The 17,022-nt window shown below is 48.4% G+C and overlaps 1 long non-coding RNA gene across 1 annotated transcript; it reads left to right on the forward strand.

Annotated features, from left to right (window-relative positions):
- The first annotated feature begins 47 nt into the window (after positions 1-47).
- LOC123388704 lies at positions 48-14,332 on the forward strand. The gene is made up of 3 exons (XR_006603196.1): positions 48-4,875; positions 5,347-5,470; positions 13,147-14,332. It is a non-coding gene; the product is annotated as an uncharacterized LOC123388704 (long non-coding RNA).
- The last annotated feature ends 2,690 nt before the right edge of the window (positions 14,333-17,022 follow it).

Here is a 17,022-nt window from a genome sequence, read left to right on the forward strand (position 1 = left end):
AGGAAGCAGGCTCCCTGCTGAGCAGAGAGCCCGATGCGGGACTCGATCCCAGAACCCTGAGATCACGACCTGAGCCGAAGGCAGCGGCTTAACCCACTGAGCCACCCAGGCGCCCCTTTTCCAGAAGTTTCTTAAAGAAGTTTCTTACCTTACCTCGTCTTACCATAAGACGATTCTGTACCCATCAAACAGTAACTCTCCACTTCCCTCTCCGCTCCCAGCCCCTAGAAACCTTGACCCTATTTTCTGTGTCTGTGAATTTGTCTCCTCTAGGTAACTCCTATCAGTGGAATCATGATATTCGTTGTTCTGTGACTGGCTTATGTCACTCAGCAGCATGTCTTCAAGGTTTTCCCACATAGAAAGTGTCGGGAGTGTCTTTCCATTTTAAAGGCTAAATAATATTCCACTGCCGGGAAAGGCCACACGTGGCTCATTGGTCCATCTGTTTGTGGACAGCTGGATTGTTTCCACTTTTGGCTCCTGTGAGCCACGCTGGCATGAATACTAACGTATAAATATCAGTCTGCATCTCTGCGTTTAATTATTTTGGGCAGCTGTTTCTTGACGTACCCATTTTTTTACATTTGATTTCCAGACGATAAATCAGACAGGTGAGAACATAATTAAAACCAGCTCCCTACCTTTCCACACACACAGTCCCCATCTTCACTCCCACGTAGTGTCTTGGTTTTGCTTTGTTTTGCATCAATTTTGTTTTAAGCAGGCTGCATGCCCAGTGTGGAGCCCAGCGTGGGGCTTGAACTTGCGACCCTCAGATCCAGACCTGCATTGAGATCAAGAGTCGGACGTTTAACTGACTGAGCCATCCAGGTGCCCTCCCAGCTTTGAACAAGTTACAAAAAACAAAAAAACAAAACAAAACAAAAAACCCAACAGTGTTTCCTTTATTATAACGTTACAAATATTAACTGCTGAGGCAGACATGCTCTTGTCCCCCATCTCTTTTCTGGAATACTCGTCATTTTTTTTTTTTTTCTGGAATTAACCATGGAATTGATTTCATATTTGCCAGTTTACTATGTGTCATCACTGCATTTCCCTTAATGCCCTGATCCATGTTCATCAATGACAACTCCCATTTGGGCAGGCCCAGGAGAGTTTTGTTTTGTTTGGTCTTTTCTGTGTTTCCTTTTTCCAGAAGTGTGGTTGCCCTTCTGCTGTAGCCTGCATTGGACGCAGCCTTCTTGTACCCCTGCGTCCTGTGGCTTCTCTTTCCCACCATCCCCAGCCTGCTTTTCTTCCTGGGGCTCTTTCCCGCATCCTGTCTTTGTTGTTTGAAGCATGTCTTTCGCTAGCTTCTTGAGTACATGGGACATAAAAATGCGGACTCCTTTCTTATGTCCAAAGTATTTTTTCCTGCCCTCCCTATTTTGTCGTTTGGTTGGGACTAGGAATCTGGATTGAAAATCACTTTTACTAAATATCCAACAAAGTATATTTGTTATTGGTTTTCACTTTAGTGTGGCTGTCAAAGGATTTATTCTACTAGGATTCTTTCCATTGTTGTTCTATTTTGAAAAATTTCAAACCTACTATAAAAACTGAAGAATGGAACAGTGAATACTTGAATACTCCACACCTAGTCTTATGATGGTTAACATTTTGCCACACTGGCTCTGTCTGATTTCCTCTCCCCACCCCCTCCTGTCCGACTAGTAGTCTATGTATACCTGTATGTATCTCTCCATCTATCTGTGTGTACATGGCATGCACATATATATCTGTATGTATAGAATTCCCTTGTTGGCTCTCTGAAAGGCACCACTATTCTAAGTGCCTTGGCATGGCTTGTAGGGAAGAGGATATTTGCCTATATTTTTGTACAATACCATTATCACAGCAGGATATTTAAGCAGGATGTTTAATCCTATAGCCCGCTATAGGATCCATATTTGAATTTCCCCAACATTCCCAACTTATACTTTATAGTTGCCTTTTTTCTTTCTCTGATCTAGAACCGAATCGGGGCTCCCACATCATATTTATTCATGGTAGGGGCCACAGTCTGTCCCTGCCTGGGGATTGGTCCTGAGACCAATCAGCGTGCCATGGCCCACTTGCAACTGTGAAAAGTTGCTTCTCTGGGCCTGAGGGTTTTCCCGAGAAGCTGCAGAATTAGATGCTCACCTGAGCGGCTTGTTTTTATTCCTGTGCTCTCCTTACCCCCATGCCTCATTTCCTCCCCAGTGGAGACCCTCAGACTCATTTTCTCTGGAGGAGAAGGCCCTGCTTTTCTACTGGTGGTGGTGTCAGAGTAGAGATGAGAAAAATCGTTGCTTGGCTACCTAGGGTGGGAAAGGGGCAAGGGTTGAGCCCTCTGGCTATGGATTTTAAAGGAGCTTTATCAGCCTCTGCCTTGTTGTGTCCCCAATGTCCACAGTATTTTTTCTAGGTCTCAGGGGCCCAGGCTCTCCACGACCCCTGGCTGACCTTCTTTCGGCACCTGGGGCCCAGTTGCTGCTCTTTGCTGCAGCAGCTACTATTTCCCCACTTATTTTTTTTTTAATTTTGTTTTATTTTGTTTACATTCCAAAAATCTGCTGAGGTCTTCTGCTATTGTCTCCTCTTTAGTTCTTGTTATTCTTGTCCTTTTGTGTGTATACCTTTGAAAAATCCCATCACTGGAGGGTTTCAGAAGAAGAGGAAATAGAAGCATGTGGTAAATCTGCCACGTTGATTCAAAAATTTCCTCTGCAGCATTTTTAATAGGAAAAAAATCATTCATTCAAGACCCTTGGGCCCCTGTCACATAGGAGGATCTAGGGATAATTCCTGGGTTTATGGAGTGAGTAGCCTGGGGTGGGGGTGGGGGCTGAACACATTACATACTACAAACTGTGACAGGTGCTTTGAAGGAGAGTTCAGGTTTTTACAGTTAACTGGGGGAAGGAACTTGATCTAGAGGAGTAATATTTAAGATCCGGAGGGTGAACAGGAGTTGGGTAGACAAAGAGGTCAGGTCGGTGTGGGGTAGAGCAGCGTACAACCATATGGTGGCAGAGAGTGCTGTTTGTGGAGGGAGGCAGAAAGGGAGGTGGAAGATGGTCTGAGACACAGCCAGACCCAGACGCAGAGGTCAGAGCAGTCAGTAGTTTATGGACTGCACAGAGGACATTGTCTTTATGCTGTGTGATGGTGGCCACCGAAAGGACTTTAACAGCTGACATGGTCTGAGTCACATTTCCAAACCATGAGGTTGCAGAATGGCCTGGGTGGAGAGGGCCGAGGAGATGCAGGGATCCCCAGAACAAGGCAGCCATCCACTTGAGAAACAGTGGTCACTTAAACCAGGTTGTTGGAAACTGAGTTAGAGAGGATGGATTTGAGAGATATGCCAGGACTTGGGGGTGGCTTGGATTTGGGGAATGGAGGAGAGAAAGGTATATGGGTGACACCTAAGTCTTTGTGGTGTGGAACTGGATGGATGGTGGCACCACTCATGGGGCAGGAAACTCTGAAATTAACTAGATTTAAAAACTATCAGACATTGGGGCACCTGGGTGGCTCAATCGGTTAAGCATCTGCCTTCCGCTCAGGTCATGATCCTGAGGTCCTGGGATTGAAACCCATGTTGGGCTGTCTGCTCAGTGGAGAGCCTGATTCTCCCCCCCTCTCTGCCTGCCATTCCCCCTGCTTGTGTGCTTACATGCACTCATGCGCAAGTGCACACTCTCTGTCAAATAAATAAATAAAATCTTAAAAAAAACTGTCAGAAACAACTGAATTGTCCATCAACATAACAATGATCAAAAAGACTGTTACTGTGGCAAACTCACAATAGCCATGGCTTTGACCAACTAACAGTCAGAAAGCTAAACAGACTAAGGAGGATGAATTTGGGTCATGTTTCTAGAAAATAGTCTGGGTTAAGATCATGGAACCAGCGATTGACAAAAGGTCCTTCTAATAAAATCCCAAACCCAGTTTTGAGAGGACAGGATTGGAGAAGGGGCTCGGGAGGAGGAAAAGTCAAGAATGTTGGGTGAGTGGCTCCTTTGATAATTTGATATATCCATTTCCAAAGGAAGTCAGTCATCCCTGGAGGACTGCATCATCCCAGATGACAACAAGGGAGAGAAAAATGTCCTCCAACACTGGATGGAGATCCATATGTGTTGTACATGATACCCCCTGTCTGAAGTGGGGGGTGGGCCCAGCAGAGTCAAGTGGCTTCTAAGTACAAAGGAGGGGTGGGGTGTTGGGCTTCAGTGAAATCAAGTGAGGGGCTGTGCTCTGAGTGAGCATTTAGCTGCCTCTCTGATGAACTCTCCCAGGTCCCCAGCCCCTGCCCCAACTTCATTCCCTTCTGCTACCATCTTGTATCCATCAAGATTCAGTGGGAAACAGCTCACCCCAGATGGTTTAATGAAAATACTTTAATGAAGGCACCACTCGTGGAGGTATGGGCAGGTGAGGTCCCATATAGGATGGTGAAACTCTGTCACCACCCGGAGACCGAAAGGATAAGGGGGGAATGGTGTTCCTGGAGCCCAGTGTTCCTGGAACACTGGAACCAAGGTGGAGATGGCAGAACCTAGAGATCACTGGAGAAGGAGTGCCAGAGCAGGAAGGATGCAGGAAGGGATGCCCGGGCTTCCTTTCCTCTCCTTGCTCCCATTTCCTGTCGTTCAACCTGCCAGGAAGCCAAACAGCAAAGGAGCCTACGGGATACCATCGGCAGGGGCAGCCTGGCAGAGCTGAGAAGCAGGGATGATGGGCCAGGGGCACACGGAGAGCCCCTGCACACATCCATTCCAAATGGGCAGTGTCCTCTGAGCTCTGCAGTGACCACAGCCTGTGCCACACTGGTTGGAGACGCCTTCCTCTGCACATAGCCTGATCTCAAGATAGGTATGTCCAGACCCCACTGCACACCCCAGAGCTGACAGGGAGGATTGCATACATCCACACTCAGAATGAGCATGGAGACTTCTCCCAAGGCCAAATGCAAATGACTTTTGGATTACCCACCATTTGGCCAGATTATTTGCACCATTGCTTCTGTCCATTACTGAGGAGAGCCAGGAGGGGTCTGGATTGTCCTTGGTGTTCCACGATGACCTTGTGGGGAGCTGATTACAGTCTGTGTGCAGAAAAAGATGTTTGACTGTCATTCTTTCCCTTACTCTGGTTCAGTAAAGCCCAATCTTTAGCCTGTGGCTAGAACTCACATTGAAGAGCCTGTCATTGCTGGTGATTTTTGGGGGAAGACCTGAATTCAGACTGAAGCAAGGGTTTCTGTTAGCAAAGCTGTACAGAATCCATATTTGCCTTTGAGCTTCCAGACTTCCCATTTGGTGCTTGGGGTCCTCTCTTGCCCAGGTTGCCTCCTGACCCCGCCCCACCTACAGGCCACCATCCTCAAGCCAAAGAAAGGACGGATGCCAACACAGCTGCGGGAGACCTGGGGTCAGAGAAGAGAGCAGAGGAAGAAACAGAATCCAAGGTCAGGGCCTGTGAGAATCCTTGAGAATGAGGACATCGTTTGGGGGGGGGGCACCCCAGATTGGTGTGGAAAGCATCTGCCTCTGCCACAGCCTTCTTCACCTCTGAAAACTCTGGCTCTGTGGCCAGCCCTCCAGAGACTCAGAGCGAGTCCCCAGTTCGGGTCTTGCCCATCTCGGGCTTTCTAGGCTCCTTCCTCCTTCCAGTCTCAGCTACGACTGGAAGGAGCTAGATCCCCACTTCTTGACAAAATCTGTGCATGTTGAGGAATCAGTAAAATATAAAAAAGAGCTCGCATTTATTCACACCTAATCATGGGTCAGGAACTTTTCTAGGCTTTTCACCTGTTAGCAATGGCTTTAATACAATAGCCCAAACATGTTGGTACTTTATTTACTTGAGAGAGAGAGAGAGAGAAAGAGTGAGCACTCAGGGGAAGGGGCAGAAGGAAAGAGTGAGGGACAAACAGACTTGGGGCTCCATCCCAGGACTCTGGGATTGGGACTTGATACAAAACCAAGAGTTGGACTCTTAACCTACTGAGCCACCTAGGTGCCCTCTAAAGATACAGGTGCTTAAAAAATGATCTCCATTTTGCAGATGAGAAAAGTGAAGCACAAAGGGGTGAAGAAAGTTGCCTGAGATCACACACCTAGGAAGTGGCAGTGTTGGGGTGCAAGCCAGCCTCCCACTCCTGAGCTGCATTCTTTTTTTTTTTTTTTTTAAAGATTTTATTTATTTATTTGACAGAGAGAGTTCACAGTAGACAGATAGGCAGGCAGAGAGAGAGAGGGAAGCAGGCTCCCTGCTGAGCAGAGATCCCGATGCGGGACTCGATCCCAGGATCCTGAGATCATGACCTGAGCCGAAGGCAGCGGCTTAACCCACTGAGCCACCCAGGCGCCCCCTGAGCTGCTTTCTTAGCACGGGCTGATGCTGCTGCCAGTGGCCGTCCTGAGGCCTTTTTCCAGGGTTCTTGTTGCTGCCTATACATTTGTAAGTGTTGGGATTTTTTTCCTGCAGTTCAGAGAAATACTGAGAATATTGAGAAATACAGAGAAATACTGGGGCGTTAGCATTTAGGTGCTTTTGCTTTCCAGGATGATTTAGAGAACAGAAAAAAAATGATTCTGGACGCACCATTTAAAGTTCTGCTTTACTGCCCTGGACTGGGTTACAACAGAGGTTGGGCATTTTACAGACCCAGGAGTCCAACTGCACTAAAATCCAGAAAACATGGTCAACAAAGATGCAGAGGAGAAGGCCTTAAAAAAAAAATTATTTAGGTAATCTCTACACCAAACCCAGGGCTTGAACTCACAACCCTGAGATCAAGAATTGCATGTTCTGCAGACTCAGACAGCCAGGCACCCCAAGAATGCCTATTTTTAACAGAAAAATATGTAACTTTCCATTAATGCTATTGATATGGTGGTCAATAGGGAAATAAATATGGAATTGATCAACTCTATTCAATGAAATTGAATGAGTAGCCCTTTTGCCATTTGCTCCTTTCAAGTTTTCGTGATAGCTTCCTTTCCCTGCTTGTCATAGCCCAGAACACAGAGCCTAGGGGTCACAAATGAGCAAGTTTTGTTAACAAGAAGGAGGCTACACTTAGAGCAAAAGCGATCATTCAGTCCTCGGGGTTTGCATCTGGGGCCAACTGTGCCAAGCGCAGGGAAAGCAGAAATTGCAGGTTGAACAGTGGGGCTGTCAAGGAGGTCCCGAGATCTGCCAAATCAGGGAGAGGCAGTTGGTGTTTTGGGGAGAGTTTGAGTCTAGAGTGTGTGGGGGCTGGGATCAGAGTCAAGTACTTAGAGTGATCGTGGAGACCAGGCAATGGGAATTCCTCCTTCCCACCTCTCCTCTGTCAGGGCTCAGCCTTCTACAGTATCCTTCTTGGGGAGAATCCATACCAAGAGATAAACTCTGCAGAAGATAAGGTGACAGGCGTGTGAGGCGTCCTCGGTAGCAGTGGACAGCAGGGGATGAGCCAGGAACATGGATGACAGGGAGGCATATGAAACGGCCCCCATCTGGGCAGCAGACTCCTGGGCTTTGAAGGTGTTTGCCAGGCCCCAGGGAGGGCCCCCGAATCCTGGAGGAAGTGGATTTGAGATTGTTTCCCACCACCTTCCTTTCCCATGGGTCCTCCCCTCCCCTCTGCCTGTGAGGTCAAGCCGTCTTTCTCTGCTTCTCCCTCAACCCTTCCTCCCTTTTCACGGACAGAGGGCAACCTTCCTGGCTCATGCACTGGCTAGGGCAGAGGCACGCTGGCTTCTGGTGCAGGTCAGCCTGTGTAGGGAGGCTCAGAATTCCCTCAGCCCCGCCCCAGGCAGGTCTGCCCTGTGAGTTGGCTTCCTTCTTGAGGTCCGAGGTGGGAAAGTGGGGGCAGGGATGCTTTCAGGTTCGAATTTGTCGGGAACGACTGAGATTCTTTCTCTGCTTGAGAATGGAATTTACTTTGCTTTGATTGGACTGATTTCATCCTGTGCCCACCCAGAGCCAAACAGTTGCACCAGGGGAAGGTGGTGCTCTGACTGGCTAGAGCTGGACTGACGGGCAGACCCCACCTTGCCCCATCCAGGTGGACTGATGGTCGTGAGGAGCAGAAATTGGAGTTATTGCCGAAAGAAAGGTGATGATGGATGCCAGAGAGGCAAGCCGCCAAATGTCTGTTATCCCCCAGATCCTCCTGCCTCCAAGTCTCCCATAAATACCCCTTTAAATGAACCTCTGTTCCCTCGGACTGAACCCTGGCTTGACCACTTGGCCAGTGTCCTTGGAGCCTTCTTTAACCCGTTTACGGAAGAATTTGTCAGATGGTCTATTTACTGTAAAAATGCACACTGGATAGTGAAGAAGTCATGCTAAAAGCTTTTCCATAATGGAAAGGATATATATCTTAAATTGAGAAAAATCTAGCTTTTTGGGGTCTGATTCCTGAGAGCGGAAGCTTTGAAAGTTTCACGGTTGTGTTCAGAGTAACCCACGAAGACATTCAAGCAGGTCCTAGCCTTCCTGCTTGAAGATCTCAGCAGGGATGCTGCTGGAACTCGAAACTTTGTTATTCCTCATTGTTGGACTTCAAGGTCTCACTCTCAAAAGTCTGGGTTAAGGCCAAGTGTCACGCTTCGGCAGACTTTAAGCTTTATTTGATTTCATTTTCCGTAATGGGAGGGCTTATTAAAGTACATTCCACAGAGACTGATCGGGGAACTTCTCTGCCCACCATGAGGGCGGAAGACGAGTGCTCCGGTGGACATGTGGACGCATTCCTCAGACAGGTGGTGAGCCTTCCAGAGTAGGGAACACCGATCATCTTCGGCACCTAATGCCACGTGGAGCATTGCCTGTGAAACACTTTTTCTAGAACACGTGCAAATTCATGATTTGACCAAAACCAGTCTGGCCTTCTTTGTTCTTCCTAGATCATCACTGTTTTTTTGTCGTTTAGTTTTTACACCCTCTCCTTGTCTAGCTCTTGAACTGTTACATCAGTCCTATGTTACTTGCTTTCCTATGCGCTCTTTGAAAAAAATCTCATTTCGTTTCTAACCACGATAGCAATACATGTTCATTTGGAAAAGCCCAGTGAAGAGAAAAAAGAAACTCAAGTAATTCTCAAACTTTTTGTGTAACCTTCCATTTTTCTATAAATATGCATACATATTTTTGCAAAAGAGGATTATTCTATATATGTATTTATTTTTCTTTTTTAAAAATTTTATTTATTTGAGAGAGCGAGAAAGCAAGAGCATGGGGGTGGGTAGGACAAGCAGAGGGAGGACAAGAAGATTCCCCACTGAGCAGGGAGCCCCACTGGGTCTGGATCCCAAGACCTAGAGATCATGACCTGAGCCAAAGGCAGACGCTTGACCAACTGAACCACCCAGGTGCTCTTTTTAAATGAACAATGTGATGTAAACCTTTCTGTGTCATTCTGTGGTTTTCATGACTGCATTGGGTTCAACTTTATGTTTCAATTTTTTTTCTCAAACACATAGTATCACGAGCTCGCTTAGGGATAAATCTTCATGCAAATATATGGGTCGTTTTTTGGGGTAAATTTTCAGAAGTAAAATTGCTGGATCATAAGATACGGATATTTTTGAGGGAGCTGTTGCTACCAAATTAGTCTTTGCTGCCAATAGTAGTTTCTTAATTCTGGTCCTGATGCCAGTCCTGCAATGGCGTCTAAAGAGCTCCTGGCTGCCCAGTGGGGCATATGCTGCCAAGAGCTGACCTTTGTGGATGAGAATCCCACAGCTTTGCTTTGTTCCTTACAGATGAGCTGGTCTTTAGGGTTCCATGTCTCCCATGGCTTCTTGCTGAAATGTGTCTTTTAAAATTGATGGTGACTGCAATTTCCAGTTTGAGATGATGGTTATTCAAGAAGGCAGCGCTGTGCTGTCTGCTGCTGGGTTACGGAGCTTTCACTCTTACAGATTTCCCACTGAACAAATCTAGTTGACTTCTCCCCCAAGGCGGGGGCCCTGTAGGTAAGGGCCCCCACTTCTCTGAGACTGAGACCTTGTCTCTAGAGAATAACTTTAGTGAGGGCTTTGCCCCATGCAATTATTCAGACCGCGGGTATTACTTTGCCTAGAAAATGCTCTGGTCTCCAGGGATGGCCATGGCTATTTTCCTAGGAAGTAAACTGAGGTGTTCAACAGGGCAGTTTCTAAAATCCATGGACTGACTGCCATTTGTGGCCTTTTACAGATGCCAGCAGCGACTGGCCAGAGTGGGGGATGCTCACTAGAACCTCCCTGGGCTGTCCATGTGCAGGTCACAGATGTTCTGGCCAATGGGAAGCGAGAGCTAATTTGCTCTCAGGGCCCTAATTGGCTGATGGGACAATCCCATGCCTACTATTTTGAGGCTGCGTTTCTAGCCCCAGCTTGGCAGGCTTGCTAGAGACATCTGGCAACAATGATCAGAATGCCTTTTCTTTTTTTTTTTTTTCAAGGAGGCTCACAATCAATTCATCTGTAGACTCACAAGGAAAGGCTCATTTAGTAGAGCCAATATGTTTCAAAGAAAAGTATATTTTCATTAACTAGCCTCAAAGCAGTAATTATATGTTCAGAGAACACAGTAAAAATTTATTTCTAAATATTTGGCAGTGAAAAGTTGAAGACAGTGTGTGCGTGCGTGTGTGTGTGGAGCGTGTGTGTGTGTGTGTCCAACATGTTGCATGTGTTTTAAATAAATTCAGCATCTTCCCCTCAAAAAGGAAGCAGGAAATGCAATTGTAGACTTAATTTTTAGCAACAGGATATGTTTCTAAATGCTGCTAATATATCAAAAGGAAGACGTGGAAAGGCTTTAAAATTGTTATCAAAGCAATTGTGAAACAAATGAGATATCCGTAAAGATAATTTTTTCCCCCCTTAGGGGCTGGTGGCATCTGAACAGTAAAAACCAAATTTCAACCAAGGATCAAAAGGAACGGTGGTGTCTTTGCACGAGATGCTGCTGAACTCCAATGCTCTCCCGATCTGATTCACAGTTTATAATCACAGTTATCACAGAGCCATTAAAAGCCTATTAACTTGAATTCCCACAATTCCTTGAGGGCAAGGGCAAAGAAAGAGCAAAATAACTTTGAATGTAAATGTAACACAACGTTCGAAAGAGGAGAATCTCTTTTAATTATGCCAGCAAAAGAAGATGTCTTAGGGATGCATCCACCCCAGCAGATGGCTCATGAAAGAATATACCATGAAGGCTTGGGATGCTCAGGATGTTATGAAAATGATTTCTCTGTGAAGAGACTGGGACAGCGTCCGCCTGTTCCAGACCCCTCTCTGAGAGGAGGATGAGCGGATGGCTTGTTAAAATGTGCTGACTGCTGGGTAGGCTGGCCGGACGAACACTGGTCAGGGGCCGATTGAATCAGCCTGAAAAGAAGCCGCAGCCTCATTTGGTGGAAGCGAAAACCCAACAAATATTCAAGCCATTGTCATAGGAGAAATTTGATTTCGTGTTTTCCACCCTTCAGTGCCTTCGCTGACATTTCCCCTAACAATGTTATTATGTGCCATACAGTAAGACAGTGCAGTCAATAAGCTGTCTCGAGAGCTCAGATAAAAATGCAGAGTTCTTACGCACACAGAACGGCTCCAGACGTCCCACGGCAGCCAGCTGTGTGCATACCAATGATGGCGTCTGTCCCCAGCAATCTGGGGCGTCTGTCCCTAGCTCTCTGGGGTCCCAGCTCTCTGGGGCCACCATGGCCAGGTCCGGCTGGCCCTTCGGGGGTGTACCGTGTACCCCTGGCAGGCTGGACTTTCAAGCCTCACCTCGTCTTTGTGAAGTTGCTGGAAGCGCCCGAGGAGGGAAGGCGCTTTCTCTCCAACTCGGACTCTGAAACAGCCAATTCCAATCAATCCGCCCTCACCTAAAATGAGTTCTTCCTGCATGAATTACCCACACTCACTGCCCAGCTTGATCTCGTTCCCGCAATGGATAAAGCAAATGGCTCAGTCCAGAGGGAGTGGGTTATTGACTAAGTGCTTAATTAGGCGCACGGCCCTGATGTGGTCATTCTCTTAGAGGCAGGACGACTGGACCGTGGCACGGCGGAGCCATGAATCTGGTTCACTCTCATTTGCCCGAGCCACAGTTGAATCAATGGGGCAGCAATCTAAATTAAACATTAAGACAACCACAGTGCAGTATGTTTATGTAACTGTGCAAAGAAACAGCATGTGTCTGAGGGTCCTCCGGGAAAGAACATCATTCACTTGCCTCCTTCCACGTCAAGCACTCTGTAGGTCTGTGTGTATGGCACCGTCTAGAAAGGGTTGGGGCACCCAAAGAAAAACCTGGGTAAATGTAAGCTCTTTAAGCCTCCTGTTTGGCTTCTGAATCTTTCAAAATCTCACAGGACAGTGGCCATTGTCCAGGGATTAGGCTGCAGTGTTTATCCGCAGGTGTGAGATCAAATGTGCCCGCAAGGCTTTCCGAACCCATGGCTCAGATGGGTCTCATGTGCGTCTGACTCTCTAGCGTGGCACGTGTCAAATTTTTACGTGCACACGAATCACCTAGGAGTCTTGTGAAAGTGCATATTCTGATTCAGTAGTCTGGGCAGGGACCTGAGAACCTGCATTTCTCATCAACTCCAACGTGAGGCCCGGGGCCTGGAGAGGAGTAGGGGAAAAAGAGATGACTGGTGTTTTGGTGACAAGATAGGTTGGAAGCCAGAGAGGGAGCAGGAGGATACGAGGAATAAGCTGTCCTGCCTCAGGTGAAGGGGTTTATTGACGATGGCTTCAATGCCGAATCCTGTCCGGTTCCTCCATCAGGGTGTCATTTACTGAGCGAATGAACAGGTGACACGTGTGCGGGAGGCGACAAGGCAAGGCTTCCTGCTATATGGATTTCCTGTTGGCCTTTGCAAGGCAACCCCTAGGGGCGGAAATGTCCCAGAATGTGAAGAAAGAGCAGGAGGAGCAAGGAAGGACAGATTGGTGGCCATCCACACCATTAACTGAGTTGATGAACCTCGGGTCCCCGCCGAGCCGAGGAAGGAGGGCCTAAGGCCAGAACCGAGCTCAAGTCTGTCTTTTATGACTTTTCTCTTCTTATTATCTCTGTAACAAGGCTCTTTTATTAGCTCGCAATTTCCTGCCAAGTTGATGAAATCTCCATTCTGTTTTATAGGACAGAAGAAGAGGATAAAGGGGATTTTGAAAAGGCCCACAGATCTCTTCTCCGGGTAGGGACCCTGCCTCCGCTGCTTCCCGCGCCGGCTGGGGCCGAGAGGAACTTTCCGTCGCGTTCCGAGACACTGCTCATTTTCTCTTCAGCTGAAAAATAGATATTTATTTTGCCGTTTCGCTCCACGATTCTGGAGGCTGGCATTTTCCATTTTAGTGCTCTCCGTTTTGAACCACGCTTGTAATTACTGCTGTCTCTTAGGCCGTGTTTCCGGAGGGCTCTCCCATGCGAAGTGCGAGGGGCCGGGAGCAGCTGCCTTTCCAGGGGGCGAAAGCGAAGCGCCTCGTCTCGGCGTCCACCTCTGCCAACCCGCAGACGCACGCGTGGAAACAGACATAACGGTCCCAACGAGGGGAGAGACGGGCTCCGAACTGCAGGTTTCCGCTCGTCTCTTTCAGCATTTGGAGGAAGAGTCAGCGCCACGCATCCGGGGCATTTCGGGCACGTCTCATTTCTAAGGTGCTCTTCTTTAAAAAGCCAAAGTCCTCAAGAGGCTTTTTAGGCTATTGCTGCCTGTTCCGTGGATCTCTGCCTCCTGGAGACGTTGGCTGTCCGGTCAAGGACAGGAGGGCAGGTGCCTGTGCGCCGCTCTGGACTGCCCGGACGCCCCGAGGGGTCTGCCTTCTGCTCCTCCCTCCAACCTCTGCTCCAACCGGTGGTGTCCCACGGGCACCGAGGCCACACTGGCTTCCCTTCCTTTTCCAGAGCAAGCCAAGCTGCGCCCACCACCAGGCCACCAGGATGTCTGTCTGTCTGTCCCTCACGCCCTCTTCCCTGGCCCGTTGCCCTTGTTTCTCTCTCCACGTCTTCCTCGCAGCCCTGGGAGCCTTTCACATTCACTCAGGTCCCTCTGTTACACAGTTCAGGGGCCCCCCGTGCCTCTCTGAGTCACAACCGATTGTTTGTGTGGCAATGTCTCTGTCGAGAGGAGGGTCGGCTGCATGAGGACAGAGGCGGACTTGACTGCGTCCGTCACCGTCTCCAGCACAGTTGCCAGATGGTGGCCCTTCTCTGAGTGACCAAGTCTCCAAAGTATCCATTACCCAAAAGCTTCTCTGGAAACCATTTGAAAGATTTATGGCAATTCATGTCTCGGCAAGATAATAAAATGGTTCGGTCCTTACAATGACAATGTCCCCTGTAACTTGAATTTGGGGTATCAGGCCCGTTAGCAGAGTCAAGGGTTTTTGTAAACGTTGCAGTGAGTTCGCATCTGCCTTTCAATTCCATAAACTTCCCAGTTGGTGAAGTTCTTTTTGTTTTTCAGAGAGTCTTAGCCGTCTGGATCCACTGAATTGTTTTCTTGAGCAGAAGGGAGAGAGATGCAGTTAATTTTCCAGAGACTGCAGCATAGGGTTGCAACCCAAAATGTGCTTCCATTACAGATGCAAGAGTGCTTTTCCAGACGGTGTGCAAACGTGTTGTGCGTCCATTAAAATGTCCATCAGTACCATACAAATCATGAATCGTAATAAAAAGTGTAGTCAAGTCACCTTGATCTGGTTGCTATCTGCAGAAAGAACCCAGATAGTTTACCTTCATGGGATGAAATGAAAATATGTTTTGTAATGTCTGGCAGATGCCTGAGAATTTCTCAGTGTGCAACATTTTACACGCAGACGGAAGTGAAGTTGCGCAGGGTTTGTGGATGTCGACGCGAAGAAGAAACATTCATCTAGCAGAGTGACACCGGAAGGACACCCCTATGGGCAGGTCTGAGCGTTTGTGGGGGCGTCTCAGGTGGACGTGAATGCACACATGCGTGAGAGCATGTCTGCAGAGCGCCCCTAGTCCCACCCCTTTCTCTCCCTCAAAAGATTTCTCTCCCGTCATTAATTTAACAAGGAATGGCCTATTGCACTGGAAATGCACGCAAGAGAGACTCATCTACCTTCCCCAAACTCCTTAACACTTCAGATATGCAAAATCTAAAAGTCAAAGTACACAACAACAGTTAAGTCAAAAAAAAAAAAACTTGAGCAGGGGCTCCTGGGTGGCTCAGTGTAGGTTAAGCCTCTGCCTTGGGCTCAGGTCATGATCTCAGGGTCCTGGGATGGGGCCCCGCATCGGGCTCTCTGCTCAGCAGGGAGTCTTCCCCCACACACCGCCCCCCCCCGCCTGCCTCTCTGCCTACTTGTGATCTCTGTCAAATAAAATCTTTAAAAAAAATTGAGCAAAACAATTTGTTGTAAATGTAGATAGTTTGCTGAAAATAGTTCTCAGTTCACCAATAATTGGGGGGTACTGATCCTTAGACAAACGGATAAATTTGCCATTTCCTGTATGTCGGTGGTTGCCTTGGTGCTATTCGGAAACAGGACTGGCATACAGTGGATGTCCGGTAAATCTTTGTTGACTGACGGAATAAATACGGTCACACACTCACTAGTGTCTGTGCGGAGGGTGTCTAGCATGCTCTTGGCCCCTGTGTTCCGGGCAGGGGCCCAGCACAGGCAGAGCTCAGGACAGGAGGGTGTGTGGATCGCTGCTGTCCTTGGCCCCAGTGACTCGGGTGCCTGCGCGCTCTGGGACCTGTGTGCGAACTGCAGAGGGTCACAAAGCTCAGGCCAGTAACTCCAAACTCTACAGATAATAATATCACCACCAAGCAGCAGCCCTGCCCCAATCTCTGACTGAGAAATCCTAGCTGAAGAGAAGTGGGATTTTATTTTTCCTGTCAGGGTGTTCTTTATTCAGTTTTGACTTCCTTGGACAAATCTGTTAGAATTTTGAGCAATCATTCAAAGGGAAAAAATGGAAACACACCTTAACTGGCAATCATAGTCCTTGTTTGACAGAGCGGATGACTGAAGACGGAGGAGATGCAAAGTGTATTTAGAAAGGAGATTCCCGTTCTAAAACATTTTCTGCTCCGTTGGCGGAGGCCGGGAGTGCCCGTGGAAGGCCGAGCTGGGAACGGCGCTGCTTCGGACGTTCGAACTCCAAGTCCGGCTTCTCCCGTCCCCCTCGCTTTCCTTTCAGGTCCCGGCTGCGGGAGCAGCACATTCCGCGCGGGTGTCCCCCCTCCCCATCACGCGTGCGGTGCTGCCTGCTTCGCTTCTGCTGCCCAGGGCCACCAGCAGCCCGTGACCTCAGCCCTTTGGCCTTGACCTCCAGAGGTCACCAGAGAGAGGCATTTGGCCAAGAGGTCGGAATTTCGATGGGCCTTGTTTTAGGCCAATTAAAGAAAGGGAGTTACAGCGATCCTCCTCGGAGTCACTGCGTAATAATTTGGCAGAGTCATGGACAAGCAGCCGAAAGAGCACCTGCTGGCGTTGAACTTGGCCTCAGGACATTTGGGGTCTAGTTCGGGCTCTGCCACGTATTAGCTGTGTGACTGCAGGGAGTCCCTCCACTTGTCTGAGACTCCGTCTCCTCCTCTGTAGGTGGAGGTTATGGCTCATGCCTGCGTGGGCCCCTGTCTGTGTCCCCGCAGGAACCAGATGGCCCACTCCAAGACAGAACACAGTCTCATGAAGGATCTCCTTCTAGAGACGTGGGCAGGTTTCAGGGGATGACAAGGACCCATGAGAGCCCAGAGCCTTGCCTGCTCCAAGGCCAAAGGGGTGGGGAGAGGTCGCTGCTGACAGCAAGAGCGGGGGCTATGGGAGAGGGGCCGCCAGACTGACCGGAGTGGTAGGTGTCCATCCAACAACACAGCTTCTTCCTAAGTGTGGCCTGGAAGGGAGGGAGCCTGAGGTCAATCCTTTGACCCATGGGGTGTCCTGGTGTTAGGTTAAAAATCACAGTAGAAGTATTTATACCATGGAAATTGATAAACACCCCTACAAATCAGACTTCCCCAGAGAGCTGGTTGTT

Source organism: Mustela putorius, unplaced genomic scaffold (assembly GCF_011764305.1).
Source record: "Mustela putorius furo isolate JIRA1106 unplaced genomic scaffold, ASM1176430v1.1 tig00003909_pilon_pilon_pilon, whole genome shotgun sequence".
Lineage (NCBI taxonomy): Eukaryota > Metazoa > Chordata > Mammalia > Carnivora > Mustelidae > Mustela > Mustela putorius.